The sequence below is a fragment of the Mesoplodon mirus genome (assembly GCF_964341445.2).
Source record: "Mesoplodon mirus genome assembly, chromosome: 6".
NCBI lineage: Eukaryota > Metazoa > Chordata > Mammalia > Artiodactyla > Ziphiidae > Mesoplodon > Mesoplodon mirus.
In genome coordinates, this window is record NC_138982.1 from 80878878 (window position 1) to 80904192 (window position 25315).

The following is a 25315-nucleotide window of genomic DNA, read 5'->3' on the forward strand; positions in this document are numbered from 1 at the left end:
CTCTCCATTCTTTCTCCTTAAACCTTCAACACCACCACCTCCAGCCTCACACTCAGCTGATGATTTGGCCCCTGTTTCACTGAGAAAATTAGAAGAAAGCAGAAGATAAACAAGCTCCCACTACCTCTCCACTTACCTTTCAGCATCTTGCCCACATACTCTGTTTACCCTTTTACATAATCCTACCTAAGGCAAACCCTTCTACCTGTGCATTAGACCCCATCCCCGCTGCCTACTGAGAGGCATTATTCAGTAATTCTTCCCCCTCTCCTGCATCATCAACTTTACCCTCCCCATTTGTTCATTATCAACATATAAACACACTGTTACTTCTCTCATCTGAAAAAAGGAAAATGAGACCCTATAACTTTCTCAGTTAATACATATTTCTCTGCTGCTCCCCTTTGAAGCAAACTGTCCTCCAGGTTACCTCTCCAGTGATCTATTCTCAGTCCCCCAAAGTTGCCCATGCTCCTTCTCTCAAACAATCTATTCTTAGTCCCCATCTTACTTGACCCATCAGCAGCTTTTTTTTTTTTTTTTTTTTTTTTTTGCGGTACGTGGACCTCTCACTGCTGCGGCCTCTCCCATTGCGGAGCACAGGCTCTGGACGCTCAGGCTCAGCGGCCATGGCTCACGGGCCCAGCCGCTCCGCGGCATGTGGGATCCTCCCGGACCAGGGCACGAACCCGCATCCCCTGCATCGGCAGGCGGACTCTCAACCACTGCGCCACCAGAGAAGCCCCATCAGCAGCTGTTGATACAGGTGATCACTCCTTCCTCCCTGAAACATTTTCTTCATTTGGCTTCCAGGCCATGACACTTTTGTAGTTTCCCTTCTACTTTACTGTCCACTTTTTCTCATTTTCCTTTGTTGGTCTCTTTTCACCTTCCTGACCTATAAATGCTGGAGGGTCCCAGGATTCAGTCCCTGGACCTCTAGTCATCTCTGTGACTACTCTCTTGGTGAGACCATCTAATCTCATAATTTGAAATACCATCTATATGTTGACAGCTCCCAGGTTTTTGTTTCAAGCCTGGACTTCTCTCCTAAATCCAAATTTCATATCCAATCACCTACACAACCTGGCACCTCAAATGTCTGAAATGGGCATCTCTAACTTAACACATCCCAAACCAAACTCCAGACTTCCTGATTATCATAAATGGCAACACCACTCTTTCAGTTGCTCAGGGCAAAAACCTTAGTCATCACTGACTCCCCTCTTTCCCTCACACCCATCGTCTAACCTGTCAACAAATCCTATCTGCTCTAACTTCAAAAATATATACTTAATTCACTCTCTTCTCACCACTTCCACTACTATCACCTTGGACCAAGCCATCATCTTCCCTCACCTGGATTATTACAACAATCTCCCAAGTGGTCACCCTGCTCCCATGCTTGCCTCTCTTGGGTCTTTTCTCAAAAGCAGCCAGAAAGATACTTTTAAAATATGTCAGACCATTTCATTCCTCTGCTCAAAACCCTCCAATAGCTTTCCATCTAGTCCCACAGTATGAGCAAAAGCTAAAACCCTTACAATGGCCTATAAAGCACCACACAATCCAGCCTCCTGTTAACTTTCTGATATTATCTCTTACACTTTCCCTTGTATTCTCTCTATTCCAACCACTGGCCTCCTTGCTGCCCCTCAAATCCACCAGCCCTCACCCACCGCAAGGCCTGGCTCCCTCACCTCCTAAAATCTTTGTTAAAATTTAACCTGTCAGTGAGACTTTCTCTGGATTGCCTATTTTATTTTTTTATAAATTTATTTATTTATTTTTGGCTGCATTGGGTCTCCATTGCTGTGCACGGGCTTCCTCTAGTTGCAGCAAGCGGGGGATACTCTTTGTTGTGGTGCGCAGGCTGCTTATTGCAGTGGCTTCTCTTGTTGTGGAGCATGGGCTCTAGGTGCACGGACTTCAGTAGTTGTGGCACACGGGCTCAGTAGTTGTGGCACATGGGCTCTAGAGCGCAGGCTCAGTAGTTGTGGCGCACGGGCTTAGTTGCTCCGCAGCATGTGGGATCTTCCCAGACCAGGGTTCAAACCCGTGTCCCCTGCATTGGCTGGCGGATTCTTAACCACTGCGCCACCAGAGAAGCCCCTGGATTGCCTATTTTAAATTGCAACCTTCCTTCTCCACCTTCCTTCCCTCTTCCCAATCTTCCTTCCCTGCTTTATGTTTCTCTATATGACTCTTCACTGTCTGATATACTACACAAATATTTACTTTATATTGAAATATAATATGCACACAGAAAAGGGCATGTAAGCATCCAGCTCAATTAATTTTCACAAACTGAATACAATCATGTAACCAGCACCCAGATCAAGAAACAGAACATGACTAACACCTCCAGATTCTCCCATGCTCTCTTCTAGCTACCATCCCCCTTTCACACTCCAGCATAAAATCTATGCTGACTTCTAACAGCATAGATTTTAATTTTGCTTGCTTTTGTATTTCATATAAATGGACTCATATAGCGACATACTACATATTTTAATGATCTGTTTATTTACTGCCTATTTTGCCCCACTACTAGCATGTAAGCTCCATGAGGGCAGGGATTTGTTTCCTTCATTGCTGCATCCCCAAAGCCTAAAAGAGTATCTGACACAGAGTTGTAGCCCAGCACATATTAGATAAATGAATGAAATATTGAACAAATGGAAATGGGAGTAGGAGAGTTAAGAAGGGCTTAAAGTCTGAATGAAGTCTTAAAGGATGAGCAGAGTCCATGAGACAGTCCAAGAAAGGCATTCCAAGCACAGGCAGAGTCTCTATAAAGGCTTGGAAGAATGAAAAAATAAACAAGTAGAAACCACAAGGAGTCAGTAAGCTGAGAGCAATGAGCAATAGCCATGTGTTGAAAAACTGATACCTAGGAGACCGGAAAAATAGGCAGACACCAGATCTCAGAGGGCTGTATACAAATAAGTCCATGAAAGGAGATGAAGAAAAGTAAACTATAGGGGTCTCTAAGGCATTTCCAGGATTTTTTTTTTTTTTTTTTTTTTTTTTTTTTTTTTTTTTGCGGTACGCAGGCCTCTCACTGTTGTGGCCTCTCCCGTTCTGGAGCACAGGCTCCGGACGCGCAGGCTCAGTGGCCATGGCTCATGGGCCCAACCACTCCGTGGCATGTGGGATCTTCCCAGACCGGGACACGAACCCGTGTCCCCTGCATTGGCAGGCAGACTCTCAACCACTGCGCCACAAGGGAAGCCCTTCCAGGACCATTTTTAAGTGTTGAAATTTAAGGGGATATAAAACAAGGATTTCCTTAAAGTCAGCTCATTAATAACATCCTAGTGTCTCAGAAGAGCATCTGTGGCCACTGTAATGATCAAAGACCTCTAACTACTCCTGAACACGTGAGAAAGGCTTACTAGTCTGGGGAATAAGCAACTGCAGCTTTTCTATTAAAGGAAAGGACAGCTCAAAATAGGACATTTAAATCACTGTATCTGTCTAGTTTGTCTTGTTTTACTGGAATGTAGCAAGGATCTGGGAGCCCTGGCTTTGAGGGGATGGCACCCCATCCTCACAGGAGAAGATAGGCCAGAGATGCTCTGGGCATCTTCACCTCCCCTAATGACCAATGCTCTACATCTGTGGTCCATGAGTGAGTTAAAATCACCTGGAGCCCTTATTAAAACACAAATTGTTAGGCCCCAGATCAGGAGGTCATGAGTGGGGCTTGAAAATTTGCATTTCCATCAAGCTCCCAGGTGGTGCCAATGTTGCTGGGTGTGGGGCGCTGCTTGGAGAACCACTACTCTACCCAACACTAGTCCCCTAAGCCAGGAGAGGAGGCCTTCTGCATGTCCCTGCTGCCCCCAATTTCCCTCCATCGCAACTCCCCTCACTCTGCAGTGTACACTCATTTAACCTGTGTCTTCTCCACTAACGTGTCCACTGCACGAGGGCAGGAGCTACATCGATCTTGTTTAGGCTCATGGTGCAGTTCCAATGCCTGGACCTGACTAATCATTCTACCGATATTTGTTGAATTAATAGATGAATGACTCCAAATGGCTTCCCAAAGATAAAGAACAGTAGTAAAGATGGGGCCTCCAAAAAACATGGTTCCAGCCCCCTGTCTTCTACAGAGAAGCACGGAGAGCATGAAAGAATGGAAGTTCTGTAGTTTCTTCCTTCTGTTCTTCCAGTGAGGTTTGGATGCTCCCTTCCCACCATGTCTGAGTTTCAGCTTCCCCATCTATTAAACGTAGGGCTGCCAGATAAAATATAGGACAGCCAGTTAAATTTGAATTTCAGGTAAATAATGAATCTCTTTCTGGCATATATATGTGGCAATATTTATTGTTTATCTGAAATTCAAATTTAACTGGGCATCCTCTATTTTTATTTACTAAACCTGGCAAACCTACTTATATGTGGATTAAAATATTTATTACCTCATAGGATTCCCATGAGGATAAATAGGTAATTAAAATGGAAAAAAAAAACCGCCTGTAAAGCCTTAGAACAGCAACTGAGGACAAGAGCTCTATTTAAGTATTTGCTATTATTTTTATTGTACCCATACAACACAGACACATAGACACACACACACACAGACACACACACACACTTGGCTATACAGTAACACTTCTTCAGTTGCCTAGTTCAGTTTTGACAAACTTTTAAATGATATTCTGAAATCTTCATGTTTTAATTTATAACTTCCATTTTATTGTCTCCTCCACAAATCTCACAAACAGCAAATCAGCAGTTTTATAAAGGTCCTATAAATATTTAAGGCCAAAATAACAATCTCCTAATATTTTCTTCTTAAGATTAGGTTCTAGTTATTTGACCTTTTACTATATGAACCTGTTCCTCTTCTCTAAAGCCTGTCTAGTTCCTCCACATTTTATTTTTTCTTTAGTTAGAAAAATATATGTTTGTTGTAATAAACTTATAGGGAGGAAAAAGATTATTCTTTTCTCTTGCAATATTGTCTGAATGTTCCATAATCTGTACATATATAAAGTAAAATAAGCATCTGGTTTTTTTTAATTTGGAATTTCCTTTTCTTATTTTTGTCTTTTTATACTCAGACAATTATTCTTGATCTGCTTATTTAAATGAATTTCATGATTTTTATTTTAAATTTTGCCCACTATTAGTCAGTGATTTTATGACTCAGAAGGAGTGCATAAAGGGCACAACCTATAATCCTATTCTCTTAAATACAAGCACTTTAAATAATAAATAATATTGAATAATATTATTTGATAAATAATAATATTGAAATAATAAAAATAATAACAAGAACATTCTTAATAACACCTAACATTTATTGTTAGTGTATGATGTTCCAGCAACTATGCTAGGAACTTTTAACTTCATTAAATCTTTTCATTCTCATAGTAATGCCATGAGAAAAATACTATCATTGTCAATCCTCAATCTTTTCTGCTCTGGTGTTGAACAATTGCTCCACTGAGCAACTCTTGCTAAGGTCACAAAAGACCTGCAAGGCACTAAATGAAATAAACATTTTCTGTCTTTATCTAACTTGCCAGTACATGTTGCATTCTCTCCCTCCCTCTATACCTTTGTCTCTCTCTCGCCTTCCCTCCTTTCCTTTTTCTCTCTTCCTCATTTATCCCCTTCTCTTTATTTTTTTGCAGTAGGATAGATTTGAGTCATTATACCCTTCAACAATGTAACAGTAGCAAAATTAATATTAAAGTTGATTTCACTTCTCTAGTGTGTCACAAACCAGTCTTTTTTCTCTCCAAATTCACTTAACCTCAGGGCTTCCACATTTTATTTTATATTTTTTAAAAAGTATACCTTTAAATAAATGGAAAGATATCACATATTCATGGGTCAAAAGACAATATTGTTAAGATAACAATGCTATCCAAATTGATCTACAGATCCAACATTATCCCTATCAAAACCCCAGCTTTCTTTTTGTCAGAAGTTGACATGCTGATCATAAAATTTTAATGGAAATGCAAGGGATACAGGACAGCCAAAACAATTTTGAAAAAGAAGAATAAAGTTGGAGAACTCACACTTTACATTTTCAAAGCTTATTAAAATGGGATGAAATTAGAACACAGTAACAGAATTAAATTTAGGAAATAAAAAAATGTAGAAATTAAACAACACAATCCTAAATAACCAATGGGGTCAGAGAAGAAATCTCAAGGGAAATTAGAAAATACTTTGAGCTGAATGAAAATAAAAACATAACATACCCAAACTTATGGGATGCAGCTAAATCAGTGCTCAGAGGGAAATTTACTGCTGTAAATGTCTATACTTGAAAAGAAGAAAGATCTCAAATCAATACTCTAACCTTCTGCCTTAAGTTATAAGAAAGAGAAAATCAGACTAAACCCAAAGCAAGCAGACGGAAGGAGATAATAAAGACTAAAGTGGAAGTAAATGAATTAGAGAATAGACAAAAAATAGAGAAAATAAACAAAACTAAAAGTTGAAGAATTGGGCTTCCCTGGTAGTACAGTGGTTGAGAGTCTGCCTGCCGCTGCAGGGGACACAGGTTTGTGCCCCGGTCCGGGAAGATCCCACATGCCATGGAGCGGCTGGGCCCGTGGGCCATGTCCACTGAGCCTGCGCATCTGGAGCCTGTGCTCCGCAATGGGAGAGGCCACAGCAGTGAGAGGCCCGCATACCGCAAAAAGAAAAAAAAAAAAGTTGAAGAATTAAGGAACAATTAACACCAATCCTTCACAAACCCTTCCAAAAAAACAGAAGATAAGGGAACACATTCAGCTAATTCTATGACACCAGTATTATCCTGATACCAAAATCAAAGAAATCATGAGAAGAGAAGACTACAGGCCAACATCTCTTAAGAATATAGATGCAAAAATCTTCAACAAAATACCTGTAAATGGTATCCAGCAACATATAAAAAGGATTAGATGCCATGACCAAGTGTGATATATCCCAGGAATACAAGGTCAGTTCAATACACAAAAGTTAATCAGTGTAATATACCATATTAATAGAATAAAGGACAAAGACCACAGGATCATCTCAACAGATACAGAAAAAGCATTTGACAAAATCTTAAATTCATTCATGAGGAAAAGCATTCAGCAAATTAGCAATAGAAGACAACATTCTCAACCTGATAAAGTCCATGTATAGTAAACCCACAGCTAACACTATACTTAAAAATGAAAGATTGGGGACTTCCCTGGTGGCGCAGTGGTTGAGAGTCCGCCTGCCGATGCAGGGGACACGGGTTCGTGCCCCGGTCTGGGAAGATCCCACATGCCGCGGAGCGGCTGGGTCCGTGAGCCATGGCCGCTGAGCCTGCGCGTCCGAATCCTGTGCTCCACAATGGGAGAGGCCACAACAGTGAGAGGCCCGCATACCACACACACACAAAAAAACCCCACAGTGGTATATCACTCACACCCACTAGGAAGACTGAAATCAAAAAGACAGATAATAATGAGTGCTGACAAGGATGCTGAGAAATTGGAACCCTCATAGACTGTTGGTGGGAATGTAAAATGGTGCAGCCACTTTGGGAAACAGTCTGGCAATTCCTCAAGGAGTTAAAAAACAGTTACCATATGATCCAGCAATTCCACTCCCAGTATGTATCAAGATAAATGAAAACATATATCCACACAAAAACTTGTACACAAATGTTCACAGCAGCATCAATCACTGTAACCAAAAAGTGGAAACAACCCAACTTCCGTCAACTGATGAATAAGTAAAATGTGGTATATCCATACAAAGGAATATCATTCAGCAATAAAAATAAATGAAGTGCTGAGACATGCTACAACACGTTGCACCTTGAAAACATTATCCTGAGTGAAAGAATCCAGTGACCACACATCGTATGGTCACCTATAACCCCATCATGCAGAGGTAACCAGTAATTGTTGTTAATAATAATTATTATTATTATACTTCCTATCTTTTTAATCTGTATACAGCTAAACAACTTGGGCTCATGCTTCACATGCAAGCTTACATCTTGCTTTTTTAAATTTAACAGTATACTGTGAACCCTTCTCCATGTCATTAAAATTTTTACTGAATAATTTTAACAGTTGTATAATAGTCACAGCTAGTTACTGATAGATCCAGGATTACAAGTGTCTTGAATGCTTTGATTAATTGCTAGACCCATACAGACTAGACCTGAAAGGTGACCGAGCAATCTTTCCATGAAGCCAGGTTCCCTTATTACTTCCTGTATAGAGGCTGTACACCCTTGGACAAGTACCCCAACTCTTTGGACTGCTGTTTCCTCACTCCCACATGCTGTGATTAGTAGAAGATGATGGCTAAAGTCCCTGGCAGATCTAACCCTCCAAAGAAGACTAGGTCAGAGACACAGGAAAGTAGAAAGAATTAGCTTACGTGCAAGTGTCCTCATCACCATAACCTTCCTTTTTAAAAGAGAGGCAGGTGGGGCCACACATGGTAGCACAGATCAATCACTCTGCTTGAGGCTCTGGATGTTATAACACAAAGAGCTTAATGCCCCTGAGCCAACCATGGTAGAGTGGGAAGTTCCTAGGCCTTGTTAATAGTTAAGCCTGTGTTCAAATCCTAGGTTCTAACACTTTCAGCTGTGTAGCCTTCAGTAATTTACCTTCTCTCAGCCTCAGTTTCCTCTTCTGCCAAATGGGGTAATATTAGTATCTACCTCAGAGGTCGCTATGGTATTAAATACGGTATGAGAGGGTACCTAGGTCCACCCTAACACACAGTACGTGTTTGATAAATACATGTTCCTTTTCTTATATGCATTTTCAAGTACTTGAACACTTCCTTGAAGAAGGCAAGCACAGTTTAGAAGTAATAGAACCGACACACAAAAAACTATCCGTCAAATTTTCTCTCAGGAAGCTGCAGGGCTCTGCAGAGCATAGTTAAAGAGCAATGTTAAGATTTTCCAGGATTCATGAGTGGAGCAGCGACTTCATCTCTAGTCTCATTACTTATCGCACAGGGGCTCCCCTTCTCCGGACTTAGATGATTTAAATCTGTTCATGGAGTGTATAATCTTAGATACATAAATACTGGGTGGTGTAAGAAAATAAAGTATATGAGCTTTGGATTCAGAAAGACTGGATTTGAATTCTAACTCACGTGCTTATTAGCCATGTCCTTGGTCAAATTCTTTGCCGTCTTGCTTCCCTCACACAGGAGGGGGACAACAATAACAACTACCTTGCAGGGTTGAGGCAAGGACTTAAAATGACGTATGTAAAGTGCCAGGCACATGGTAAGAGACTGATAAAGGGCAGCTATGCTTATTCAGCCTGTCACATCATAAAGCTGATGCCCTTAGCAGAGGGAGAGAAGCCTTACCAATAGGAACAGACACAGATCGGGATGAAAGCTGTAAGTTCCTGAAGTGTGGTCTTTTTTCAAACACAGAGAGACTCCCACCTCCTCACCTTCTCTTGCCCCAAGCTACAACCTTCACTTCCTGAGTTTCTTTAAATCTCCAAAGTGCCCAGAAGTGCCTGATACATTTGGCATTTGGTAAATATTACTGAATAATGACTTCTTTGTGGGGAAATACACCCTGCTTTAACTCACTTACTTGGGTACTTGCAGATGATTCTGAAGGGCTGGTTGTTCACATCTGTCTCTGTTATGTGGAAGACATATTTCTCATTTAACTTGACTGGGTATTTCAGGACAGAGAACACCGGTAGAAGCCATTCATCTGCTCCTCCAGGACCTCCACAGTACCGTGGTTGCTCAGGTCCCTCTCTGCCCGGTCCAGCCAGGTCACACTGGGTGTGAGGTACCAGCCCCCTGGAGATGCAGGTGGCCACATCCTCATCATTAATCTTATCAAACCGCACCTGGGGCGTTTCAGAGTCTGGTTGGAAAAAATAACAAAACAATTAGTTCCTTTTTTAATTTCAGCCCCAAGAGGATCAGGCTAGCAGAAATCTTGCCCTGAGTTTTTGCATTAACCCTTATGTAGGCAGCACATCTTGAGGTTCACCATAGTTAAAGTTTTGATCCAGGCACAGCGAGAGAATATCAGGATAGACACATATGCCTGCCCTCCAGGTCTCATCTACCACTGCTGTCTTTATTTTTGGAACCTTCCTCTACATGAGGGGGTTCATTTCAGACTCTCTGCTGCACTCAGATAGCCCTGCTGAGGATCATAGAAGATAAATGACTCTCAGCACCACCCTGGCATCTCTTCCAACTCCTACCCAGAGGAATTCTGCCATGCCTCCCTCCACCTTTGTGAGATCTCTGATGAGGAAAAGACCACTCTCCATGTAATCCTGAAAAGGGTGGGGATCCTTGGGGCACTATGGAGATCCACTGGTCCAGTCCAATCTTACTTTTTTTTTTTTTTTTTTTTTTGTGCAGTACGCGGGCCTCTCACTGTTGGGGCCTCTCCTGTTGCGGAGCGCAGGCTCAGCGGCCATGACTCACGGGCCCAGCCGCTCCGCGGCATGTGGGATCTTCCCGGACCGGGGCACGAACCCGTGTCCCCTGAATAGGCAGGTGGAGTCGCAACCACTGCGCCACCAGGGAAGCCCCCAATCTTACATTTAATAATGAGAAAACGAAGCCTGGAAAATCTAAATTATTTGTCCAGAGTCACACAGTTACATCCTGGGCCTCCTGACTCCCAGCACAGGGCTCTTCTCACCAAACCACACATCGTATCTCAGAGTTTTCATGTAGGAGTCTTTTGCAACATTTTGGTTTTTCAGTCTTATATTTGTTTAGTAAGTTTGGGATAGGACCAGGGTTTTGGGTTTTGGTTTTTTTTTTTTTTTTTTTTTGCGGTATGCAGGCCTCTCACTGTTGTGGCCTCTCCCGTTGCGGAGCACAGGCTCCGGACGCGCAGGCTCAGCGGCCATGGCTCACGGGCCCAGCCGCTCCGCGGTATGTGGGATCTTCCCGGACCGGGGCACAAACCCGCGTCCCCTGCACCAGCAGGCGGACTCTCAACCACTGCGCCACCAGGGAAGCCCTTGGGGTTTTTTTTTTATGTTTTGTTTGCTTGTTTGAACGAATGAATGATGTAGTCAGGTACAGATTAACACCTTTGGTTCAGAGCAATATTTTTAGCTAAGATGAATTGACATTCCAAATACCTGACTCTCATAATGGGAATAAGAAGTACCTATAATGATTTGAGTAGAAGAGAAAAAGTGAGAACACTAGAAGAGAAAACTTGTAGTTTATCTTTGTGAACAGAAACAGAGCTTGAAACCAAGTTAATCCAATAAATTCCCTTACCTTCTCCTATTAGCTTAATTGTACTTTTGCCTCTTGCATTTGGTGTGATGGCTGAGCATTTGTAGATAGCTTCATCCATGAAATCCACATTTCTTAATAAGAGTGATAGAGTCCACTCAGAAATTTCCTCCCGATCCACGGAGACTTTTCCCTCATACAAGGAGTTTTGGTCCTCTAGTTGCTCTGTGTTACTGCTAAACTGGTAAACCAGCTTCGAGAAAACTTCCAAAAAATCATAGTACCTAAAAAATCAGTAATATTCTTTATCATCCTCTACCTCATATTCCTGTCTTATGTCTTCTCTCTTCCAAGAAAACTCAAGATTTTCTGTGCCCTCCACAAAGGAGAAATGACAGGAAAGGGTAGCATCAGTGAAAGGATGGGCCCGCAACTCGTCTATAGACACTGAGGATGTCAAAGAAGAAATGAAGTCAGCAAAGTATTTGTAAAGACCGGTGAACACTGCATCAGGTAGGGTTTAATAACAGATAAAATAAATCACTCTAGCTATGTCAAACAGAAAGAGGTTTAGTACAGGGAATTAGACATTTACAAAGTCATTGGAAGGCTAGAGGAATGAGCCCAAAGAAGGTCACGGAACGTAAGACACACAATGTCTTATGTGTTAAGTCCTTCCCTGAATTATGCTCAGAACAACAGGCTGAGCTGGTCTGCCAGTGGAACTGCTGCCTCTGCCATATCAGGAAGCTGGTAAATCAGGAAGTTGTCACTGCAGGTATTGGCTCCAGAGTCAAACTGCACCTGCTAGATTCACACTGGGAACAGAAAGGATGCCTCATGCACTATCACCATTCTCCTCACTTAAATCAGTTGCTAACTTGGTCCTTTAGCAAATATATCTGATTGGCAGAGTCTACATCATTTCCAGAACCCAAAATACAAAGGAATCTTGGAAATATAGTTTTTTACCCTGTAGTCTCAGCAGTTCAGGAAGGCACGTTAAAAAGGCAAAAATAGAATTTCAGTAAGTCAGTCTATTCTACCTGCCACAAATATCTACTGGTCTGGGCAGAGTTATCAACAGAAGGGGCTGAAGGCTATGGGGAATATAGCCATGTACTATGTACCATTCATGGAATCACGACCTAGAATAGAATCCTGATATGTTAGAGCTGAAAGAAAGCTTAGAGGTTATCTGATTCAATCTTTCCAAACTATTTTCCCCAAAGCCCACCTCATTGACACCCAGGTGAAAGACCAAATCAGTGAGATCTGCATTCCTTTATCACTTCAATCAGAAAAATCCCACTCTAATTTAATTTATAAATGGGGCTTCCAAGTAAGAATTTTTCCGTCAAGTGTCTCTGCTACTAAAAGACAAAATTGAAACCCAGGGAGCAAAGTTGCTTGGGGTCACAAAGTAAGATACTGTTAGCACAACAGAAAGAAACAATACATCTCAGAATTTAAAAAGAACCTTTTGGGTCATAGTTATCGAGCTTTTGAGCCTAAAAGACTTATTAAATTCCCAACTTGAGTAAGACAGAATAATGAAACTTCTGCATTATGAAAGTAGGGACTCCATTTTTTTTTCTCCTAGAGACACTACGCAAGTAAGAAGCATCATAAAGGAAGAACTTGTCATATAAGCCTAAGTAAGGATATTGTTTGATATAATGAAGTGAGATCAAATAGGAGAAAGAAGTACGTGAGGCACCAAGGAAAACCCAAATGGTGAAAGTTAATAGGCAAGGAAGCTTCTAAGCCATCAGCCCAGCAAAGAGCAGCCAGAGAGACATCTGGTAGGGGACATTCCAGCTGAATAATAGATGCAATCTGCTCATTTCAGCAATGGCAACCACATGGCTAATGATGGCGCTGGGTATAGACTGTACACAGAGCGCAGAGACCATATCTTAACCACCCTGTTTCACCAGTGCCTAGCACAGGACTTGACACAGTAAAAAAACATCAGGTGTAATGGTAAATTTTATGTCAACTTGACTGGGTCACAGGGTACCCAGATATTTGGTCAAACAGTATTCTGGGCATGTCTGTGAGGGTGTTTTTAGATGAGATTAACATTTGAATCAGTAGACTGAGTAAAGTTGACTGTTCTCTCCAATGTGGGGGGCCCTCATCCAATCAGTTGAAGGTCTGAAAAGAACAAAAAGACCAGCCCTCCCTTGAGTAATAGGGAACTCTTCCTGCACAGCTGTTTGAACTGAGACTTTTTGGTCCTTTCCTGCTCAGACTTGAACTGAAACATAGGCTCTTCTTGGGTCGTGAGCCTTCGGACTTGCACCGAAAATATACCATGGGCTTTGCTGGATCTCCAGCTTGACCACTGTAGTTCTGGGGCCTTCTCACCTCCATAATCACTTGATCTCTTTATACAGATTTTATTTGTTCTGTTTCTCTGGAGAACTCTAACTAATACATTGGGTAACATTTATTAAGTTTTTCAATGTCCTAGGCGTATTCAAAGAACTAATTCATTTAATCTGTATACTAACACCGAGGTAGGTACTGCTATTATTCTCAATGTACTATTGGGAAAACCAAGGCACAGTGAGTGAGGTGAAGTAAGTTGTTCAGGGACACATGGCTAGTGAGAAATAGGTCTATGATTCAAACCTAGGCAGTTTGGCTCCAGAGCCCTCCATCTGAACTGGGTTCTGTCTTCTAAGAGTAAGCACTTGTTCTAAGTTTGATGAATGAAAAAATGACTGATGAAATAAATGACTGAATGAATATAAAGAAAGACAGATGACAATGGTAAAAAAGGAGGCAGGGAGAAACAACTTGTCTACCCTTTGGAAGGATGGATTTGCATACCAAAAAAACTAAGTGCTTTCCTGCTCAGATTGTTATTTGTCTAATGTGGTTATAATCAAGAAGCAGTGGATTACAGGTACAAAAAAATCTTGGTAGATTTGTAAATCCAAGTTCTAGTTTTAAGTTTTCTTTATTAGTCATTTGGAATTGGGCAAGTCACTTAATCTCTCTTATGTTACAGTTTCCTTATGTATAATTAGGGTAAGAACACCTGCCCCAGGGCTGTTATGAAATACCTTGGGATCTTAGGGATTGTTTTTATATGACATGGTTCAGTCATTTTCCAGAGGGACAGAAGGAGTGGACCAGATGGGTGGATACCTTAGTAAACTGCTCCTCTTCCCAAACTCTCTCATAAAAATATGAGAGGTCCTTGATTCTAGCTTTTCAGTTTATATCCAGGAGGTCTTGCTACAGCTGTACACTTTCTGTCCCAAAGGGAAAGGGTCTCAGACTCAGGAATCCAAAGGCTCTAGCCAATGAATCATGAAACAGGATCTGCCAATGATGTAATTGTTAATATAAAAGCCAGCTTCTGAGTGATGTGTCTGCAGATGGTCCTACTTGAATCTGAATAGCTCTTTTGTCTATTTCAATCTGTATTACTTCTAGACCTTTGTACCTTTAGCTTCCCAAGGCCTAAGAAGCTGAGGCAAAAGCTCAGCAAAAAGTTAATAATACAGGAAAACATTTTGAAAACTGTAGAAAGATACTACATCTAAAGCACCTAATATAGTACCTAACACCTAGTATTAGATTGTCACTATTGCTATAAAATATATTATTAGAATTAACACAGCTTTCTCTTTCTCACTTACATATATACCCATTCCTTTAATCTGTTTGGTTGGGTTTTTCCTAAGAGTGGATTACCATCTCACTTTGCCTTACTGCTCCCTTCTACACACACACACACACACACACACACACACACACACACACAGAGGAACCAAGCATCAAAAGAAAAGAGCCAGTAAATATAATCTGGGTGGACCAGGCCTTGCACTAACTCCTAAGTAGATCTCTGGATGCATCTCCTGAGGATGCCTTCCAGCTTCTGCCAGCTTTAAGAGACTGGCAGAACTGCCATAGGTCCCTGAGACACTGCATATACCTAAAACCTATTAATGTGTTTGACCACTTTTTGAGTAGTTATATTGCAGGTTTGGGATATATATTTTTTTTAAAGAAATTTTTCATATATATTTTTGGCTCGCTGAATTACGTTAACATTATCAACATCTATATACTATTCATCTCAACATTTTTAAAGAAATGAGTATAAAAATTATACATTCTCTATGTTGACTGCCCATCCAGATTTTTCAGGACAGACCTGATCTCAAATATTCTGTGATGCTATACTCTGAACCAGCACTTATCAGGCACTTGAAGTGAGGAGGACTGTCTAGATTTTTTTTAATTGGGGAAGTTCAAATTATAGATGTGAATAGGTGTAGTTATCCAGATATGGCCTCAAATGGGCAATTCAAATTGGCAGTGGGGGTGGGAAGGCTTTTCTCATTTAAAAACATGAAAATAGAATAAACAAGAATGCTTTACAATTTGGGTCTGTTATATTTGCCCATCTGTCTTCACCATTTCCTGTTAAACAAATATAACATTGTTACTCCCATCTAAAAAAAAATGAAAAGACTGAGGTTCAGAGAGATAAGTAATTTGCTTGTTTTTTTTTAATCTCAAAATCACTATTTCCCTCACTATCCCCAAAGTTTTCTCAGAAATCCCCACAAAGATTTTTTGAAAAGTGACTCATCTACATTATGAATAAGTAGAAGTATGTTGACAGTCACCAAAAAGGAAGACATTCTGTAAGGAACAAAAAGAAAGGGAGAAAATTTGCTTCAGCTGAGAAACAGTGTGAACCAGCACAACCCTGCTGGGTCCAAGGAAGGCCCCCCCAACAAGCACCACCACCAGACTCCACGCCCACCAGATGCACTCTTAGCAGACAGAGGCTTCCAACACTTCAACATTCTGTGTGGGATTGTCCACTGAGTCAAGTTCACCCAGGCTGATTCTATGCAGATTTGTTTGACTTGCTATATGAACCTGGAGCTCTATTTCTGTAATATGCAAATCTATCTCTAGAGGTGAGTCACATTTGAATTCATCTGGATCAGAGTTAGCCCTGAAATGATGTTTGAGGGATCAGTGACAGCTTCCCAAGCAATTGTCATTGGTCTTTCTGGATGTTGCTTGGGGAAAGTCAGCAGTGGGGGAGATATAACTAGTAGATATACAGATGTATCTGGGAAGTTATGGAGTGATGCTTCCCCAAACAGAGAAAAATAACCAAGAGACAGTACTAAACACGTCTGCCCTGCCAGGGCTGCACATTAATGGGAATGGTACTAACAAGCCTGGGACATCTCTGGAGGCGGTGGGAGAAAGGTCTCGGGGAACACTCAGCCCCTTTAAGAAGCTCTGACATAAATGTACATCTACAGCAGGTAAAGGCAGTCTTACGGTCTGGATGCTGCCTCCCTCTCTGGTCTCACCTCTCACTACTCCCCCACACCTCAAGTTCCACCAGTGCCATCCCTGAGTCATGATGCTGTTCAAAGCCTCCTCGCCTGGCACATCCCCCATCACGACCGCCCTCATCTGCGCTCCACTACTCACTTATCATTCAAAATTCTGCCTCTTCCTATAGTCGGTTAAGGAGAAAAATAAAACTCCACAATCTCCCAGGTCTGTGATACATTATAATAATAGCTACTATATATCAAATGTTAACAAATGCCAAATTTAATCTTCAAAATAAGTCTATAAAATGGGCACTATTATTATCTCCATTTTTTCTCTTTTTTACTATCTCCATTTTATAAGTGAGGAAAATAAGGCATAGAGAGGGTAAATAATTCATCAGGGTCACACAGAACAAAGACGCTCATCTTTCAGGTTAGCCAAAGCCTGTCACGTCACCTAAATTCTGTCTTGACAAACCCCTGCACTGTCGCCACATACCATGGGAAGTCCCATCACCCAGGGTGTCCACCAAAAGAACAGAAAGCTCCTGGTCGATGAAGCAGTTGGCTTGTGGAATATTACAATAAGTCTCTTTCCTAGAGGCCTACTGGACCCTGGAGAATATGTGCTCTGTGGGTTGAATATTAACAGATACAGAGGTCTTCAGAAGAACAAGAGGATAAAGGAAGAGCCCGTGCCAGCAGATGTCCAAGTAAAGCATTTCTGGGGTCAGTGGGACAAGCGGAAAGATTCTTTGCCAAAAGTATATACTCTGACTAGGAATATGACTAGTGATTGACAACAACTACTGATTTAGAAAATATCTCTCTGTGGTATATGTAGGAAAAAATTTTAAAGACATATCTAAAATAATAAAAAATATAAAAGATAATATGCCAGATAGCAGCTACTAGAGCTACAGATAGTCAATAGAGAGAGACTGTAGTCAAATGTCATAGAGATAAAAAGTTGTAGGAATATAAAATGCCTTTTCAACTCAATGAAATTTCATTATCTATTTCCAAGATTGAAAGTTTTGCATCATTATTAAAGACATAAATCCTAAAGCCTTCCCAATTCCCCCACCCCAGTGAGATATAATCTTTGCTCCTCCATAATTCCACCGTATTTTGTACTTTTATGCAGTACTCTCACACATTTAATAGAGCATATTTTTAATGATTCTAATATTAACACATATGCATTGTTTTAAAATGTTAGAAAAATGGAAAAGCATAAAGAAGAATATTACAACCACTTTTAAGTCCATCCAGACAACCACTGCTACCATTTTGGTAGTATGTACACATACTCAGTATATGTACTTTCTTTTTTTTTTTTTTTTTTGCGGTACGCGGGCCTCTCACTGTTGTGGCCTCTCCCGTTGTGGAGCACAGGCTCCGGATGCGCAGGCTCAGCAGCCATGGCTCTCGGGCCTAGCCGCTCCGCGGCATATGGGATCTTCCCGGACAGGGGCACGAGCCCGCGTCCCCTGCATCGGCAGGCGGACTCTCAACCACTGCGCCATCAGGGAAGCCCAGTATGTGTACTTTTTAAGAGAACTAAATTTGTATACAGTTTAGTGTCCAGTTTAATTTTCCTCTTGACACTGTTTTGTGAACATTTCTTCATCATTAAAAATATCCCTATAATCTGGTCTACTCTTATAGTTATGTGTGTGCATATCTTATCATGCCTACTAGACTGTAAGTTCCCTAAGGGCCTGCCTAGGTCCTCTTTGTCTTTCATATGTCCATCATTGTGTTCCATATGTCTTAGAGGCCCAATACGTGTTTATTGCATTAACTAAATTAAATTTAATTTGGTGTAACATTCTTACAAATTTTCACTCTATAACAGAAAAATGAAAAAAAAAAGAAGAAAGAAATTCATACACTACTAAAGATGAGCATCAACTATGCCAAAGCAGAAAATTCCAGCAGTGCACCCCGGTATTGTCTCCAGGGCTTGTACCCTTTTCACCTCTCATCTACAGAAAAACTATGAGAAGACTATGAACTAGCTTGATATAGAGGCATATGTGTAAAGGGACCACATACAGTTGGAGTAGATACCTAAATATTTCAGTCACATTATCCATCATTTGACTCTCCAGTTCACAATCAAGGCCAACACTTTCTCCCAAATAAATAGTCTATTTATTGAAAGAGCTTACCTGTATCACAGCTGGTCCCTCTGATCAGCCAGATGAGAAGCAAGTGAGGTGGAGTCAGCATGTCTTTCAGAGGGATGGTTGTGTGGCAGTCCCCAGAGAGAAGGCTTGGTGATTCTGTTATTACCAAGCTGTTGCAGCAAAAGCTCAGCAAAGAACTTTGTGAGATTTAATATTTCTAATGGCTATATTTGTTGGCTAAAACGTGCTTGCAAGGCATTATGGCTGAAGAGCGGAACTAGTAGAACACCATAATGTCCAATATTGGAGAATCATTCTACACGCAGTTTTTTAATATCACATTTTTGAAGAATAATAACATGGAAAATGCTCACTATACAATTTTTAGTGAAAAAAATCAAAATACAAAACTTAATATATGTTTATACACATGCATAATTTCAACTTTGTAGGAAAAAATATGTGCATATAGAAAAGGGAGGAAATACACCAAAACGTCAGTAGTGGCTACTTCTGAATGGTCAGATTATGTGTGATTTTAGTTGTTTTCATTACACAGCTCTGAATTTTCTGTAATGACCTTTTACATTTACATTACAATAAATACTTTATAACTGGAAAAATAATGAAATGGACAGACAGAACTTACACACATAATGCGGTTCAGAGAGTGAGGGTACAGGAAGGAGAGCAAATGAGATTTATTCTCTATTCTCTTCCTCTTAGGGATGAGTACGGCTTGTGTCTCCTGTTTAAAGCCTTTCTGATTAACCTTTAAACTCAAGTTCAGTGGTGGCCAGCTCTTTATTAGGGTGCCTTTCCCTCTCCCATCACCACAGCAAATGAATTACTGGGTCTGGGTCTCAACTGGATTGCCCTAGTTCTTACACTCAGCATGCAACCCAGGTGAACTACAGACAAGGGTTTGAGGGAACACTTGGCAAGTAAGATAAAGACATAAACAGGAGGTCTCCTGCTGGGGATCAGTGCCAGAGGCATCTTTACCCCGATCCCTGACCTCTTCTGACGGCTAATGAAGCAGTTAGTTCCTCCCTTTGCATCTCCAGAACCTCTCAGTTCTAATTATCTTTAGTTGAGTGAAGGCAACACCCATGAAATGTCAAAGTGAACTTAAACCTACACCCACAAACATGAACTGTTGAAGAATGTCGTGTTTTTTTTTTTTTGAAAGCTCCTACAACATCTAACATAGATTTTTTATGCAGTTGCTCAATAAAATAACTGTAGAATGGAACGTAATGGAATGAAATAATTGTGATCAGTTCATATCACTTCTCTAATTCCTGTTATGGGGCTTGAGGCTTGGCCTATTGGGTTGGCCAAAAAGTGCCTTTGGTTTTTAAGTAAAAATAAAAGACACATTTTTCATTTTCACCAAGAACTTTATTGAACAACATATTCACCATTTTGTTTCACTACCTTCTGCCATTTTTCAGGCAACTTCATAATTCCATCTTCCCAAAACTTTTTACCTTTTTGAGCAAAGAACTGTCCCAGGTGCCTTTTACAGTCTTCCAGGGAATTGAAAATTTTCCATTAACAAAATTTTGTAAAGACTGAAATAAATGGAAATCCGAAGGTGCAATGTCTGGTGAATACGGCAGATGAATCAGAACTTCCCAGCCAAGCTGTAACCGTTTTTGCCTGATCATCAAAGAAACATGCGGTCTTGTGTTATGCTGATGGAAGATTATGTGTTTTCTGTTGACTAATTGTGGGTGCTTTTTGTCGAGTGCTGCTTTCAGTTGGTCTAATTGGGAGCAGTACTTGTTGGAATTAATCATTTGGTTTTCTGGAAGGAGCTCATAATAGAGGACTCCCTTCCAATCCCACCACTTACACAACATCACCTTCTTTGGATGAAGACTGGCCTTTGGTGTGGTTGGTAGTGGTTCATTTCGCTTGCCCCACGATCTCTTCTGTTGCACATTATTGTACAGTATCCACTTTTCATTGCCCATCACACATTTATTTTTAAAATGGAACGTTTTCTTTACATTTCAGTAGAGAATCTCCCTCGGAAGTACAATCAAGTAGGTATTTTTCACTTAACTTATGTGGAACCCAAACATCAAAGCAATTAACATAATCAAGCTGGTGCAAATGATTTTCAGCGCTTGATTTGGATAGGATATTTTGAGTATGTCAGCTGTCTCCCACATGGTATAACATTGATTGTTCTCAATGTCTTGATTTGATCACTATCAACTTCAACTGGTCTACCCTAAATCTCCAGCATGAAACTTCACAAACCACTTTTGACACATTCAATCAGTCACAGCACCTTCTCCATAAACTGCACAAATCTCTTTTTGCATTTTGGTTTCATTTTTACCTTTGTTGAAATAATAAAGCATGATATGCTGAAATTGTTGCTTTTTATCTTCCATTTTCAAAATGAAAATGGCTACACAAAAATTCACCAACTTTGATGTCTTTTTTTAAATGCATGCTGATATGACAGCTGTCACAAACAATCTAACAAAATTGTTTTGAATGAAGTTAAAGATAACTAAGTGCTACTAGAGCCATCTTACGGAAAAAACTGAATGAACTTTTCGGCCAACCCAATACATTTGATTTCCCCTCTGAGGCAGAGGAGAAACATCCTGATGTTACTACAGTCTTGAGAAATGGGGAAGAATACTTTGTCTTCATATATAAAGCTCTTTCTACAGGTGCCACACTCCATAGACTCCCCCAAGCCTGGGAGTTTTTCATGCATGTCTACACAAGCTAATAAGGAAATGGGATTTCAAGCTTCCAGTAAGGAAAGAACTAGAGATGCTCTCTTCACCTGGTATTCATACCTCTCCCACCATGATCTAGACCAGCTTATCATTTCAAGCATTACCCTTCCTTTATACGAAATAATAACAGTATACCTTAGATTTGGGGGGCAAAGTTACAATTTAAAATATTTTCTCCCATTATTCTCCAAAGTACACCAATACCAGGCTACTGTAACTACCAGCACCAAGCACATCAGCCGTCAGACCCTTCACCGTTTCCCAGACATAAGCTTTCCTTCTTGTTTTTGCCATTCTTTCTCAAGAAATACCTTCTTCGTTTCTTTCTCTCCAATTTCGTATGCCTCATCCCATCTCTACCAAAACCCCACCACCCAATGAAGGCTTTCCTAAATGCAGGAGCCTGAAATGGTCTCTTTCCTCTGAATTTTCATAGTATTTGTTTATGCCTCTATTCGACAGTTACCAAATGCTACTTAATATTTTAATTGCTTTGGGTTTATAACAGCTTTATTGAGATAAAATACACATATCATACAATTCTAGTTAAAGTGTAGAATTCAATGGTTTTAGTATATTTACAGAGTTGTACAACCACCATCACAATCAACTTTAGAATATTTTTATCACCCCAGAAAGAAACTCTGTACCAGTCATTCCCCATTCCCCCCCTCTCTCCAGCCCCTGACAACCATTCATCTATTTTTTGTTTCTATAGATTTGCTTATTTTGGACATTTCATTTAAATGGAATCATACATCATGTGGTCTTTTGTGACTGGTTTCTTCCACTTATGTGTTCTCTCATAATGTTTTCAAGATTTACCCATGTTGTAACACATATCAGTACTTCATGTTTATTGCTAAATAATATTCTATTTTATGGATAAACACGTTTTTTAATCCATTCATCAGTTGATAGAAATTTGGGTTGTTTCCACTTTTTGGCTATGATGAATAATGCTGCTATGAACATTTGTGCACAAGTTTTTGTTGGATATATTTTTTCAGTTATCTTGGATACATACCTAAGAGTGGGATTGCTGGGTCATACAGTAATTCTATTTTCTTAACCTTTTGAGGAACTATCAGACTGTTTTCCAAAGTGGCTGCACCATTTTACATCCCCACCATCAGTGTATGAGGGTTCCAATTTCTCCACATCCTTGTGAGCACTCATTATCTATCTTTTGGTTTTAGCCATCCTAATAACTGTGAGTGGTACTTCTTTGTAGTTTTGAAACAGTGCACCTCAGATTGGGACTTGAACCCATGTGCTGGGACTCGAACCCAGCCTAAACCCAGATTGGGACTTGAACCCATGCAGTCAGGACTTGAACCCGGCCAAAACCCACAGTCTTCCAATTGAGATCACACACCTGGTTTCAGGACTTAATGAAGCTCAGGCTCTTGATGTCTCATCGCAGAAAGAATTCGGTGAGAGACAAAGTGATAGGTAAGAAGTGGATTTATTTAGATAGAAACACACTCCACAGACAGAGTGTGGGCCACCTCAGAAGGCGAGGAAGGCACCGCGGTATGGGGTTGTCAGTTTTCATAGGGGTGGGTGATCTCATAGGCTAATGAGTGAGAAGAGTATTCCAGCTATTTTGGGAATAGGTGGGCATTTCCAGGAATTGGGCCACCACCCACTCTTTGATCAAGGTTGGTCTTGGAACTGTCATGGTGCCTGTGAGTGTGTCATTTAGTGCGCTGATGTGTTACAGTGAGGTATACTGAGGCTCAAGGTCTAGTGGAAGTTGACTTGTCTGCCATCTTGGACCCATCTGGTTCTAATCAGTTTATATCATGTCCTTGGGCTATGTCATTCTTTCAGTGCCCTGCCCCCTTCCCTCCTGTTTCAGTTTTGATTTGCATTTGCTAATGATATTGAGCATCTTTTCATGTACTTACTGGCTATCTGCAGATCTTCTTTGGAGAAATGTCTATAGATTTTTTTGCCCAATTTTAAATTGGATTATTTGGGATTTTATGGGTTCATGTTTACTCTGTTACTACACTATAAATCCCTTGAAGGCAGTGATTGTATTTCAACAAAATCATAAACTTTGGAGTCATATTCTACTATGCTGTTATCCAGCCCCTTCATAACTGTGACGTGGCAAGTTACTTAATTTTTCCACACCTCAGTTTTCTTGTCTGTAAAATGGGGATAATACCTTACAGAATGAGTATGATAATTAACTAAAATAATGACTACAAAGCCTCTGGGACAGTGCCTGGCACTGAGAAAACACTCAATAAATGTTAGCCATTATTTTTGGTTATACATCTTCAATGCATAGTTCAGCTTCTTACACACAAGACGTGCTCAATAAGTATTTACAAATGAATAAATTGGGGACTAGAAGTATTTTAGCTTGTGTATAGTTGTTGTTATGACTAGCTATCTATGAAAAGGTAAAACAACCCAATTATGGAACATAGGCTGAACAAGTGGATAAAATTTAAAAGATGTATATACACTACCAAATGTAAAATAGATAGCCAGTGGGAAGCAGCTGCATAGCACAGGGAGATCAGCTCGGTGCTTTGTGACCACCTAGAGGGGTGGGATAGTGAGGATGGGACGGAGACGCAAGAGAGAGGAGATATGGGGATATATGTATATGTATAGCTGATTCACTTTGTTATATAGCAGAAACTAACACACCATTGTAAAGCAATTATACTCCAATAAAGATGTTAAAAATAAATAAATAAAAGATGCATAGCTACTCAAATTCCCAAAACAATCACCAAGGAAAACACCTCAACTGGTGTGAGAAAACCCCTACATGAAGTGAATTCAATGGAGGTAGTCATGAGGATACTTTTATATCTCTCACTGAAAGACACCCAGATCCAAAAATGTCATGTCATTATTTGACTCTTCAAAATAAAGAGAGCCCATACTTCAGTAAAGACTCATTTGGGGAAAGGTATTGAGGAAAGCTTAATCTACCAATTAATATTGATCTATCAATTCTATAGCAAGAATACACTGAGGCAGAGGAAGGAACCTGCCAATAACCAAACTGTAGACCTTAAATTACAAAACTGTCTGCAGATTCACTCTAGGCTCCTGTAAACATAGAGGCGGACTCCTCCTCATGATGGATTGAAAGATTACAGCTCCCTCTGCCTTCAATGCTGCCTGGAACAGAGAGTAACTGTTGTTTGATATTTGGACTACAGCTGTTAGGAAGATGGCAGAACTTTAAACCATCCCAGGCCAGACTGGATAAGCCACTCTGAGAGTGACTCAGCAATGGAAATAATCCAAAACCCTGCATGCCAGGCTAAGCAATTGACCTTCATCTGATAATGAAGAGACATGGGGTTAGGAGAGGTAGGAGAAAGCTTGAAATAATAAAAGCAGTGCTTCATCAGAGGTAGCTGGAATGGAGGTAGGAGTCCAGTTTAGGAGGGATGAGGTCTTGATATAACTTGAAGATAGGGTAATAGGCATAAATCTTGGATGTCAAGACCAAGGGAAAGGAGAGTTCACACCAACCTCTCAAATTCTAATCCCCCAAACATTGCCTGGCCCAGAACAGAAAACCACGGTTTATGCAGTAAGTTGTGCCATCATAGTAAAGATTGTTCTCAACCTTGTTAATCTTTACCCTGATCATGATCTAAAAAGGGGGAGAGGGTAATAGTTATAACAATAACTTCTATTACTATTATTGCTAATAATAATTGTCAATACTTATGGATTATTTACTTCATGCTACATACATACTAAGCTAAACTCTTTAGATTTAACCCATATAATGACCCCACAAAACAGACAATAATCAGATAATGAGATCAAGGCTTAAAGAGATTAAGTAACAAGATCAAGATTAAAT

At 40.4% G+C, this 25315-nt stretch overlaps 1 pseudogene across 1 annotated transcript; it reads right to left on the reverse strand.

The window, feature by feature from the left end:
• Positions 1-17: 17 nt before the first annotated feature.
• On the reverse strand, positions 18-16674 carry LOC309806538 (V-set domain-containing T-cell activation inhibitor 1-like; annotated as a pseudogene). The gene is made up of 4 exons: positions 16584-16674; positions 11263-11667; positions 9584-9868; positions 18-79 (listed from the first exon to the last, which is right to left on the reverse strand). The product of its transcript is annotated as a V-set domain-containing T-cell activation inhibitor 1-like (transcript).
• Positions 16675-25315: the final 8641 nt, after the last annotated feature.